Here is a 13854-nt window from a genome sequence, read left to right as displayed (position 1 = left end):
GAATAGATGGTGTCGGTATGTGCACAGCGTCTACTCACTAGAGACGGAGGGACAGGGGGCATGCCAGCAGCCCACGGCGTGCTGGCCGTGCCCCCATAGTGATGAAAAATGGGGGCGTGGCTCGCAATTGCGGCACTCCCGTGAAGCCATGCTCCTTTTCTATAGGTCACCCCCCCACACTTCCTTCCTTTTTGGGCGAGCACGGCTTCGCAGCACCATAGTGTCCCTTTTCCTCTTCACTCAATGTTGGGAGGTATGCAACATTCATCAACTAAAATATATGTATATAGACATCCATACTTATATACATACAGTATATATATTTTTTACCATTTTGTTAAATTGTTATTATTACACTTTGCAGATCAGCAGTATGACTGTATGGGTGATTTCAGCTCCTTATTTCCCAGGCAGCAGTACAGTCACAGATGGAGTCCTAATAGTTTATAGGGCTCGGGTGTATTTCGTATGGTTCATTACATCCTTAAATCTCATATATTCAAATTTACATATCAGGCTTTTTGACAGCATAGATAGCCAAGGGAATGCTGTAATCAAACTGGAGTGTCACATTACGGTTTTACAATGAAATATTTAGCACTTATCCTAGTTGGAATATACAGTAGAAGTCGATTAGATCAGTTTGACACTGAATTACTTGTAATATTGAAAATAAACACCCATTAGAAAGGTGTATTGATATTAAACATTTATGCATCTTCACTTATTAAATGGCACCTAACATTTTTGTATTTGATTTACTCCTGCACTGGCCAGCTAAACTCATTTTAAGTTCCTTTGCATATTTTTATGTTAGTGCAGAGAAGTGAAAGTGTGCAATAGCAATCAATTAGACACTTGCTATCATCATCAATCATGTCTAATTGCTGGTTGGCTGCTTTGAGTTATTGCACAATTACAGAATTACTATGTAGTCCCTAGATAAGACACAACATACTAGATGTCATCTGCGGGAATGGGTGCTGCTTTACATACTGAGCAAATAATAGCTCTTGTAATGCACAAATGTATGCATGTATGTATATATGTATGTATGTATGTATGTATGTATGTATGCATGCAGTACAAGGAAAACAGTATAATTTGTTAGTAACAGTGGCTATTGATTTTCACTTTTGGACCACAAAGCATAAAAAAACGTGTCTTACGGTCCAAAAAATGTTACTGATGTTTTTGAGTCAGTTGCAGTGAAGAAGGGTGAGAGGAGGCACTTACCTTATAGACCTGCTTTTCCCTTTAGGACATGAACTTATTCAGTCTTGGTATGCAGGTTCTCCACCTCCCACAAGAGGAAATGAAACACGTTAATGTCTGTCAACTCAAACTGAGCACAACAGGAGAAGCCCAGCCGCCACCTCCTCTTGGAATAGTGAATACCAAACACCAAGTGCTATTCAAGTGCTCAGAAGTATCAGTTTCTAGTGCCTGCCAGGCAGCTATGACCTGACCTATGTGATAGCACATGGTGGACACATATATGAAGAAGAATAACACTTACTGGAACCACCTGTTCTCTTCATTGTAGCACCACTTTATTATAGCCTGCAATGAATCACAACATACACAGCCTTCCTGCATGGTTTAACTAATCAGCTAGTGTACTCTGTAACTGTAATCTAACTATTAGTACAGGGGCCCCAGTGTTCAAACAACAACAACACCACAAAATGGGGTGTTCTGTATTACCCTAGCTGTACTTAACAATGAATGTATAATATACTAACCATAATAAAGTACAAATAGAGAATACAAACAGAAATTGAAAGCAAGTTACAGTAACAGAACCATCCTAACCTGCCTTTAGGGGAGTTTGCTTACAAGGTGACAAAGAGTATCGCTAATTTTGTGCCAGGAGAGCTATTTCATGTTATTTCATGTTGTCTATTGAGAATAGATGTAATTTGGCATTTAAATCAGACTTTTTGGTGTGAAATCGGCATGGGTGTGGCTTGTGAAAATAAGGCCTTTCAGGTCTACTGACCAGCTACCTGCTGGCCAAGGCTACTAGGACTAGTCCTAAGTGCACAATAAGCAGTAATGGTCCTACAGTATCTATGCCCCAAGTTATATCCAAATGCATCAGGCCTAATGTCTACTGTTCTACCTAATTAATGCCTCTTCATGCCTTCCACAGTTATTCTAGCATGACCTTTCTCAATAGTGATGCCTAGTTACCTACCTGCCAAGATGGCCTAATGTCTATCTCAAAGGACAGGTGATTAGTAACCTTTGGGTGGCATTGGAGATTATTTGGATCTAGTGCCCTATATGCAAACTGAAGCCTAATGCCCACTATGCAGCACTGGAGCTTAGGACCTTATTCCGACTATTATTGGTGACCAGCTATAAGTAGCTAACAATTGCCCAAGGGAGCCTACCTGATGTGTACATATTGGAAGCCTTCAAAGGTTGCTTTCCACCACAGGCTTCACTCATGTAACAGGAGTTTTAGTTAGTTATGTAATTGGTTCCGGGATTATGGAACCCACCTAAATTTAGTGAGTATGCTGCTAAATTTAAAGATGCTATTAATTATCAGGCAAATCCATTTAGTGCAAACTTGCTGAAATCACGCATGGTCTGTAATCTCGGAACCTATTACATAAACCTCTTGTGGTTTATTAACCACTCATATCAGATGACCTGGACTATTTTACATTCAAGGACTAGTGTGAATCTCCATTGGATCAAATCTCCTCAGTCACCACCAGCTAACAACCACAATGTGGAATGCCCTCCCACACACAATAAGGGATACATTTACTAAAGTGAAAGTTTTTTAGAAGTGGATATGTTGCCTATAGGAACCAATCAGACTCTAGCTACTATCTTCTAGAAGCTGCTAGATCAGTGATAAGTAGAATCTGATTGGTTGCTATGGGTAACATCACCACTCCTAAAAACCTCACACTTTAGTAAATATACCCCAAAGACTCTCCACTAGTCTCCACACATTCAATTGTTTCCTGAAAACTCATCTCTTTAGACAAGCTTATCAAATTCTAGAACTGCCCACATAACTTCATAAATATTTATATCCTGTTTACATTCCCTCTCTACAGTCCACACATCCTAACATACAGTATTTTCTCTGTCTTCAAGTTGACACCCTCCTGACTTCTGGTCAACATTGCTGTGTGACATCATACAGCCCACCAAGAAACTCTGAAATCTGACTGGGCCATTAAAACATAGCACCTAGCCTTGTGTACCAATGCTTATTTCCCTATTGATTGTATGCTTGCCAGCAGCATCTGCCTACCTCTATGTCTGTTTGCTATCACCCAGTGTTGTTCTATTACTGTTGTTCTAATTGTAAAGTGCAAAGGAATATGCTGCACCAAATAAGAAACTGTTAATAAATAATAAATAATAAACTTCAGCTTCTTGGTCAGTCCAGCCATAAGTTTTCGCTAGTTCTGACATCAAGCTTCCATGATCTAACAACTGAATCACAGAGGCCCAGATTTATCAAGCCTTGGAGAGTGATAGATTGCACTGTGATAAAGTACCAACCAAGCAGCTCCTAACTGTCATTTTTCAAACACAGCCTGTAACATGGCAGTTGGGAGCTGATTGGCTGCTACTTATCACCATGCAATTTATCACTTTTCAAGGCTGATAAATCTTATCTCCCACTAACTCTGCTGGCTACCTGATTGGAAGCCCTTCTCTCTCAGGGTTTGGACAAGGTCTGATAGCTGTCCATCTGACTTCTGAACCCCTTCTGGTGCTGGCACCACAAAATTGGTACATAACTGACTTGCACAATAATTCTCAATAAAAAAAGTTTCAATTTTCTTGCTGTTTTAACCATCCTTAATTAACACCTTACAGTCATTTAGATTCAGATCTCCAGCCCTAATAAAGCTTCCTGTGGGTGTTAGCCAGCAAGCAACAAGCATAGCATCACTTCTTATCAGTGCAAGAGCTTTAGCTCATCCGTGGTGTAGAAGACTACACTCAGAACAGTCTTTTCTGAACCAGGCTTTCACAAGGCTGACTATAGCTGTGTTACAGATCGATACATACATGGTAGCACAGTTTTAAACACAGTATTTGTAATATATATGCCAACTCCACAGCGATCTATTTCAGTGATAGAACCGTGAGCCAACACATGTGTAGCAGGCGCCCACAAGTGAATAGAGATGCCCATCATGGCCATTACAACATTGGGGATTATTCAGGTTTGTTAGATTTTTACACTGCAATTTAGATTCCTATTTGATCACACCTCACCCAAATCTAACTCTCCATGCACATGTTACATCTGCCCCCCCCCCCCCCCCCCCCCCACGCAGTACAGCATGGTTTTGCCCATTAGTGTGCTTTTTTGGTTTGCTATCAAACCTGAATAAGGCTCATTCTCAGCAACTGCATACTCGGTCACAACCATGTCATAGATGCAAGGAACAACATCTCCCTGAGTGCCTCTTTTGCCGGGCAGAATGGCCACGGGAGCTGCATCATGTTTATGCATACAAGATCGCAGTCGCATGCCTGTGTTTTTGCAGACACTCCCTGCTACCTCCCCCAAATGGCCTCTTCCTGTCACTCACTCTCCGACTGATTCCTCACTGTGAGTGGCATCACAAAGGTACCTTGGTGCATGCACACTGCGCTGGTGTCACACAGGGCTGGCTGGATCAAGGCATGTGAGGGCCCCAGGCAACTAAGTTGTGGAACCCCCCACAGTTCCCCCATATGCTGTAAGGTGCCCCCAATATATGACCACAGTGCCCACTATATACCAGTACAACCTCCCCCTCCCCCCTGAGCCACTGAGTACTCAACTAGGCCGCCATGGTTAGTTCCTCTTAAATTCTTTCAGCTCTGTGTTCAACTTCTGCATGCCCAATGCACAGTGGCTCCTGACTCCTCTCTTAACCCTCACGGAAGTGATGTGTCAGATGATGCTGATGAGGAGACTTGGGAGCCACTCTGTTTTGAATGCAGAATTGATGGCGCATGCAGAACACAGAGCTATGGCAGTCCCCACCTGGGAACAGGTGCCACTGGCCCTGTGGTGGGGACCTGTGTGGGGGGCAACTGTCCATGTCTCCCCTCTCAATCCAGCCTTGACGGTGCATGCACAGTCACCTGATAATTGCTTAGTTGCGACTCATCGAAGTTGCGACCGCATCTAAATCAGGCCCATTCCCCATAAATGATTTTCTTTGTTAAAGGAAGCACAATAATGGCGAGAAAAAGTCAACTCCTCCGTTTGTGAAATAAATGGCTTTCATTTACATCTGCACCAGGAATATATTGTATGTGGAATTTTGGTTTACTAGATGAGGCAATTACAGATCTTAATTTCAGTTGCTGCATTGCGCTGTAAGTCTAATAGAAATTTGCATCACTAGATGTGCTAAATGACAGAGGAAATAAAGGAAACATTTTAGCGCGTTTATATCAAAAGTTTTCTAAATTCACAATTCATATCTAACTGGTTACAGAATCTATCCATCAGCCACCTCACACAGACTTCTACAGAGAGATGAGGCTGGGAGTAATTACATGAGTGGAAATGTGACCAATACAAGAAAGAGGGCCAGATGCATCATCGCTTGGAAAGTGATAAAATGGAGAGTGAAAAAGTGCCAGCCAATCAGCTCCTAACTACCATTTTTCAAACACAGGCTGTGACATGGTAGTTAGAACCTGATTGGCTGGTACTTTCTCTTTCTCCATTTTGTCACTATCCAAGTGATGATGCATCTGGCCGTCAGTGTCAGGTTCCTATTGGCTGCCAGTTCTGCAGTCATCACGCTGCTCCTAGCCCGAAATATTTGAAATAAACTAGATTGAAGAATAGAGACAATACGGACTGAAGGAGTTAACAATTTTTGCATTCTATTACTAAGCTCATCCATGGAAATATTATTATGAGTTCTATGTACTGAGACTGTGTTTTTAATAATTTAACAAAGAAAATAGTGAAAGCTTCTTGTAGAACAAAGTGCCGTGTCAATGGTACAATTTATTCTCCCATTTCCTGTCCCTTATAGTGGTAAAGTGATTAAACAGAGGAATAAAACATTTTACATTATATTCTTTCTGCTATTATAGACATTACCATGCTGTTTAAAGTCAGTTATATAGAGTGTTGTAATATTAAGTATCCACCTAATTTACGATACACAACTAAAAGAACATTTGCAGAGACATTTTTTCTAGCAAGGCATTGACCGGTGTATACAGTATAAAGTAATAGCTAAGTGACTTCAGGGTTTTCTTTCTGCGTTTTATTACTCTCTCAAATGTCATTCTCATCTTAGTGCATGATGCTTCACTACTTGTTCCCCACTTCAGCAGGTTGCATACTCTTTCATCTTATGTCGGCATGCATTTATCTCCGTTTCATTTCAAACCTTTATTCTGTAATCTATAATTGCAGTTTTCCACAGCATACTTTTACCCTACAGTATATGTCATTCGCCAATCTTAATTCTGCCTTTTAAAAAACTAAAATCCCAGGCTTTATATACAGTCAGTAACCATTCATTTTAATTTCACCGGCAATTTTTCACTTTCCTCACCAATCTATTTCATCTTAACCTTATCTCCTACTGTACTCTCAATCTTCCCCGTACAGCTTCAGATCTTACAGAGGGATAGATATAGTCAGGGACATTTACCATGCACCTGCTGAATACTAACATGCCTAACACACTTTGCAACACAGCTGTTTGCAACAAACCACGGGGAAAACGAATGAAAACTGGTGCAAAAATGAAATCAATCAGATGCCGCTTTTTATTTCTAAACTGCATTGGAATAACGACAGAATTGGTATGGCTGCTATGAGTACTATAAAAACTCATGATTGATTGAACCTCTGTCAAGAATAATGTGACTTTCTTGCACAGACTGAATCATTGGCTGCATATTACTAGTACCTTGAATCCATCTGCACTTGATCGGTGTAACCAATATGGAACATGGTGCTGCCTGATAATAATAACAACGATTCTTTATATACATATTTATAGTTTATAAAAAAAAAAGCAATACAACATGTCAGATCTACAGTAATAATATGAAGACCTTTAAATCAGGGTAAGAAAACTATTTCACTAATATAAGTGTCTATTTCTCAAGGATGAAAGAAGCATCCAGTTCCATGCATCAGAGAGCTGAACGGTGCCTTAAGAGCGATAGGTAACTATTATCCTCCTGGATTATATAGTATTGCTCAAATGCCATACATTAAGGGTAAATTCCAGTAATAAGTAAGTTATTTCTCAATGCTGTAAACAATGGAAAAAAAGATGCCACCTTTTGCCATGATAAGAATATAGCTGATAAATAGCACCGTCTGTGTCATTTGTTTTAGCCTTGCAATGCTCTGTAGTATGACACTTTTATTGTATATGACCTCTAAAGTTATGGTTTCATCTACAGAAAGGGCAGCGCTTGGGGTTCTAAACAAGATTAAGGGGTCTATTCATACAGCAGTGAAAAGAGTGGAGAAAAAGACCAGTAGAGAAGTTGCCCATGGCAACTAATCAGCTTTAAAGGAAGCCTTTAATTAAGTACATTTTACAAAATGTAAGGGAGATGCTGATTGTTTGCCATGGGCAACTTCTCCACTGGTCTGTTTCTCCACTGTTTTCACTGCTTCAAGAATAGACCCCTAAAGCTTTTGTGCTGGTGTGATTCTTTATTCTAGGGGTAGATTATAATGTAAGTGTAAAAATGTAGAAGGTCTGTGTGTCATCTTCTGAACTTGTACAGTAGGTGGCTGAAGCCCCAGGTATGCTGGTGACTGTATAGCTCTTTGTTACACGCTCAAAATACATAAGTAAAGCTGGGTTTACATGTACATATGTATGTCTGTCAGACCAATAGGCATTTTATCTGGCAGCCCCAGACCCTGTATATATCGTGGACATACACTGTGAGATCTCTCACAGTGTATGGGCCACGATATCTGAGCTCTGTCCTTGAGGAGGAGACATTCCCCATTCCTTCCCATGTAAAGGAACAGGGTAAATGTCCATCCGTCATCCACATTAGGGTATATACTGCCCGATGTGGCTGACTTTCAACTTAGAAAATATTGCATCGGACGGACATGCTGGACTATCCAGGATTACCGACCGATCAATATTTTCCGATTGGTCGTCCATATATACTCTACAATTATCTAGCCGATCCACCAATATCATGCAGATTGGTAGGTAATTGTAGCGTGCATGCCCAATGTAAGATGTACGATGTACAGTACTGTAGAGTTGAACTCTGAGTAGAAGAATTCTGTATTCATGCGACATCATCTAAATTACAACATTGAATCTACAGCAGCAACTATTGGATGGGATTTAAGAATCATCATTTGTATTTTTCTTTGGTTACCTAAAACGTTGCTGCCTGATATTATTGGTAGATAATGAGGGCCGAATTAACAATTGCGGGTCGGCTCACAAGCCGCTGCATCTGTATACATAGTCTTCAGAAGCAGCTCTCAGCAGACTGATCCTGTGTGAAGCCCCCCTGTGTTAATCCGGCTGCGTATATACAGTAACTATTGCTACTGTTTTTTGCTTGACAGAAAAGTACACAGTTTTTAAGGATTTTTTGATATACATTACCAGTGTATTTACAGTAACATATGGCCATAAATGTTAATAAGCAGTTATGACTAAGCAATGGCTATAGTTTACATAAACCATACAGGAATTCGGTCACAAGAAACAATTTAACGCTTCCTATCACATTCTACTCTTGGATTATTTCTTCACTAAGCATGATTATACTGAAACATACTTAATATTTATGGCAAAGCTTCAGCAGTTTGTTCTAGACTTTAAAAAAAAACATTTAATCACAGTATTTATACAATGTAAACACAAACTCCTATAACTAAAGCATACACCAGTGCATGTAACATCACCCTAACCATCTTCACGTGTTCCCTTATATTAGGTTAATACTTGGCCTAAAAATGAGTAATGCATATGGTTATATTATATACCTAATATACATATACATACTTAAATGGTAACTCTGATGTTTATTAAAGTTCAGTTCACTTAAGTTTCTGAAGATGTTGATGAGTGTGTGAATCCAACAAGAATTATATACTACAACTCAAGATCAGTTAATGAATAATGAATACAGATGCAACAGATGTGGTGTTGGTCTTGTACAACTTTCTTATCTTGCTGGACTCTTTATCCTGTGTGAGAAATAACTTCCAGTTCATCATCATCGTGGGCACACTTCGTATAGTGCCATCTCATTTCCACTTTGGACGATGAAAGCAATCTTAGTAAGCAGAGCAATTTTACAAGCCCAGCCATCATTTACAGTGCTCCGCCTTTGCTGACATTAAAGTGAAGAATTGGGTTTTGAGTGAGTACTTTAAAGTCTGTAGTTTGGGAGAGAGTCTGGTCAGGCGAGGTTGGAGGCTAAATAAATCAAGAATCGCAAGAAACATTTTTCAGGAGGAGGTGAAAGGTATATTCAGACATGAGGTGGACATATGTCAACATAAAGCCCTGTACCACATTAAGGGAAAGATTTATCAAAGCTTGGAAAAAAGTGGAAGAGAAATATAAAGTACCAACCAATCAGCTTCTGCCATTTTACAGGCTGTGTTTGAAAGTTGACAGGAGCTGATTGAATTGGTTGGTACTTCATTTCTCTCCATGTTATCTCTCTTCAAATTTTGATAAATCTCCCTCTAAGAAGGGAAAGTGAATAACCAAAAGTAGAAATTAATCAGGAAAGACATAAAAGTATACTGTTTTGGAGAGCCAAGAACAAACTTATACTGTTATGATGTAAAGAAACATACTTCAAAGTCTTACGCCGGTTGTACATGCGCTATGCAGAATAAACTAAAGAAGCAATATCACCCATTCTTGGAGGCACAGTTTCAGATACTGTCTTTTATGGGGCTTGAATCACCTCCTGCAGAATTTCTATCCCTCGTCCTCATACTTGCTATGCCTTCTACTGTGCATGCTGCCAAGGCCAATACGATGTCACTCTGACACTTTAATTTAGTATAGTGGAGGAATGGAGCATACTGTATATATGCTCTGGGCAACATGGCTCCTTGCTATACCACCAAATTTAATAGTAGCAACAGAAAATAAATCAAGTAATATGTTCATAAACTGCATAGACCCAACTAACCAAAATCAAGTTTTAATTAGAGATGATCGGGTTCAGATTTACTCGGTTCTTTACGGCAGAACTATCGCCATTTCTTATTTTCTGGAATTTTCTTATTGGCTAACCAAAACACATGACGTCCGATAGCCAATAAGGAGATTCGGGTAAATCCAAGTAAATCCAAGTAAAACCAAACCCGCTCATCTCTAGTTTTAATAAGACAGTACTATACAATATTGGATATCATTTTACTGGAATAATCTACATCACATGTAATGAAATTAGAAACATAGAATTTGATGGTACATAAGAACTAGAAATGTGCGCCGGACTCTTTTCGGGTTTTGTGTTTTGGTTTTGGATGTGGATTTAAAAAAATATATATAAAAACAGCTAATATCACAGGATTTTTTTATTCCTATGGTATTATTAACCTCAACAACATTCATTTCAACTCATTTCCAGTATATTCTGAACACCCACACCTCACAATGATGTTTTAGGCCAAAAGGTTGCACCGAGGTAGCTGGATGACTAAGACAAGTGGGCGGCACAAACACGTGGCCCATCTAGGAGTGGCACTGCAGTGGCAGATTGATTGCATTTTAAAAACTAGGCCCCAAAGAGCACATAATACAAAGAAGAAAAAGAGGTGCAAGATGGAACTGTCCTTGGGCCCTCCCACCCACCCTTATGTTGCATAAAAAGGACATGCACACTTTAACAAACCAATCATTTCAGCGACAGGGTCTGCCACACGACTGTGGCTGAAATAATTGGTTTGTTGGGGCCCCAACCAAAAAGAAGCAATTAATCTCTCCTTGCACAAACTGGCTCTACAGAGGCAAGATGTCGTCCTCATCCTCCGATTCCTCACCCCTTTCAGTGTGTACATCCTCCTCCTCACAGAGTATTAATTCATCCCCACTGGAATCCACCATCACAGGTCCCTGTGTACTTTCTGGAGGCAATTGCTGGTAAAGGTCCTCCTGGAGGAATTTATAATTAATTTTGATGAACATCATCTTCTCCATGTTTTGTGGAAGTAACCTCCTACGGCGATCGCTGACAAGGTTACCAGCTGCACTAAACACTCTTTCGGAGTACACACTGGAGGGGGGCAACTTAGGTAAAATATAGCCAGTTTGTGCAAGTGCCTCCAAATTGCTTCTTTTTCCTGCCAGTATACATATGGACTGTCTGACATGCCTACTTGGAAGCTGTTACCGATATAATCCTTCACCATTCTTTTCAATGGTGACAGCATCATATGCAGTGACAGTAGACATGCCAGTAATTGTTGGCAGCTCCCTCAGTCCGGACCAGATGTCAACACTTGCTCCTAACTGCCCTGCATCACTGCCAGTAGGTTGGTTAGGAAATGTTATTCTTTTCCTCGCAGCCCCAGTTGCCGGAGAAAGGAAAGAGGAGCTGTTGACGGGTTATGTTCCGCTTGAACTGACAATTTTCTCACCAGCAGGTCTTTGCACCTCTGCAGGCTTGTGTCCACTGGAAAGAGAGATACAATGTAGGGTTTCAACCTAGGATCGAGCAAGAAGACGTAAATCATTCTCAACTGTGCTTAAGTCAGGTGCATTCCCACTCTTTTGCCCATATCTTAGGTGGATGTATAGGCTTGAATGGTCTTTTGTTGCTCCTCCATCCTCTGAAGCATATAGAGTGTTGATTTCCACCTCCTTACGACCTCTTGCTTCAGGTGCTGTCAGTGCAGGTTCAGGAGTGTTTGCTGGTACTCCAGTCTTTGGCACGCAGTAACTGAATGTCGAAAGAGGCCTGTAATTTTTTGGCCCATCGACAGCATCTCCTGCACACCTCTGTCATTTAAAAAAAATTCTGCACCACCAAATTAATTGTATGTGCAAAACATAGGATGTGCTGGAATTTGCCCAGATGTAATTCACACACAGTATTGGTGGCATTATCACAAATCCCCAGGAGAGTCTATGTGGAGTACCATTGTGCGATGATGTCCCCCAGTTTCTGTAAGAGGTTCTCAGCAGTGTGCCTCTTAGGGAGACCAGTGATACATGGCATAGCCTGCCTAGTAACAAGTTGCCATTTTTGAGATGCTGCTGCTGGTGCAGATGATGTTGGTGCAGATGATGTTGTTGCTGTGGAAGGCAATACATCTACCCAGTGGGCTGTCACAGTCATGTAGTTCTTAGTTTGATCTGCTCCACTTGTCCACTGTCAGGTAACTTTGTCTGTCCCCAGTGTGGGCACTAGTGGGTCAGTGTTGGTGCAGTAGAGGAAACGAGAAGGCTGAAGAAAAGTCCTGTGCATGTGCGCTTGATGTTTATTAACACACAGGGGTATATACAGTAACTGGAACACAATGTAAAGCTGATGGTTTAAAAGTCATTGAGCAAAACAAAACAATGATTTGACTTGAATTTGATAACAGCAGATATAATATATGGATGGTAAATGCAGTTGATGATGAGTATGATTGGCAATAAATGAATCCGATGAAATTAATTTAAAAGTCACTGATAATGAATGATAATGATGGTAATGATAACAGCAGAAGCAGATGAAACAGATGAAACAAATATGCAGCAAAATGGAACTCCAGGTGATGTTTGAGAAATAGAGAGCACACAGTCTGTATATGAGAACACGTTCACTAACCCCAGCAAAGCCCAAGCAGGAGACAGTTCTTAACACAGCAAGTTGGTATGAAATGCTGACTGCTGGTAATTACTACACAGGTTGAATGATTAGAGAATCACCTGGAGAAAGTCTCTTACTGCAAGTTGTATTGTGGCTGACTGTGGAAGGAGTTCATTATAAGGCTGGATGACTGGAGATCAACAAAGGAATGGAAGCAGGGAAGTCACTGGAAACAGGAACACAGGAACCAGGAGAACTTGTTCAGAGAATGTGACTTGTTGTCCGAGACGAGGAGACTGAGCCACGGACCCGAACTTATACCCCTTGCTGCGCAGTGGTTGGTTACCGGGATCATGTGTGCGGACACACTGTAGGATTGGAACGTTCAGGTTAGCTGAGCGCAGGTGTCATGGCGGCGCCCATACTCCAGAGATGCCGGCACACAGCGGGGTACACTCTGGTTGAGATTTGGGGGTACACAGCGCCAATGGACATTGCGCTTGCGGACAGTGTATTCACGCAGCTGTGACTGGGGCCGTGACCTCCGGAGGCCTGCACACCAGCACGCTGGTAAGTGAGCTGCTGCTAAACACGATTCCTGACAGTACCCCCTCCGAACACCCCTGAGGCTTGTAAGGAAAGAGTCTGTGGAAGGCTTGAACTAACCGTGGAGCATGAACATCAGTGGCATTGATCCAACTCCTCTCCTCAGGATCATACACGGACGAGTCAATCAGATAACCATACCAATAACGAGAGTCCAGGATCTTCTCAACCTCAAATTACACACCCCGATGAATCTGGACTTTTGGAGCTGCAGGAAGAACCTTCTGAAAACAGTTAAGAATCAAAGGTCTAAGGAGAGAAATATGAAATGAGTTGGGAACTTTCAAATAGGAAGGCAATGTCAACTTATAAGCCACTGGATTGATAACATGCTCTACTGGAAATGGACCAATAAATCGTGGAGCGAACTTCATTGAGGGGACTCTGAGACAGAGATTTTGGGTAGACAACCAGACTTTATCAACCGGCTTTAAACTGGGAATTGCTCGCCTCTTTCGATCA

The sequence above is a fragment of the Pseudophryne corroboree genome, chromosome 6 (assembly GCF_028390025.1).
Source record: "Pseudophryne corroboree isolate aPseCor3 chromosome 6, aPseCor3.hap2, whole genome shotgun sequence".
In the NCBI taxonomy this organism is placed as follows: domain Eukaryota; kingdom Metazoa; phylum Chordata; class Amphibia; order Anura; family Myobatrachidae; genus Pseudophryne; species Pseudophryne corroboree.
Note: the sequence above shows the minus strand (reverse complement) of the source record.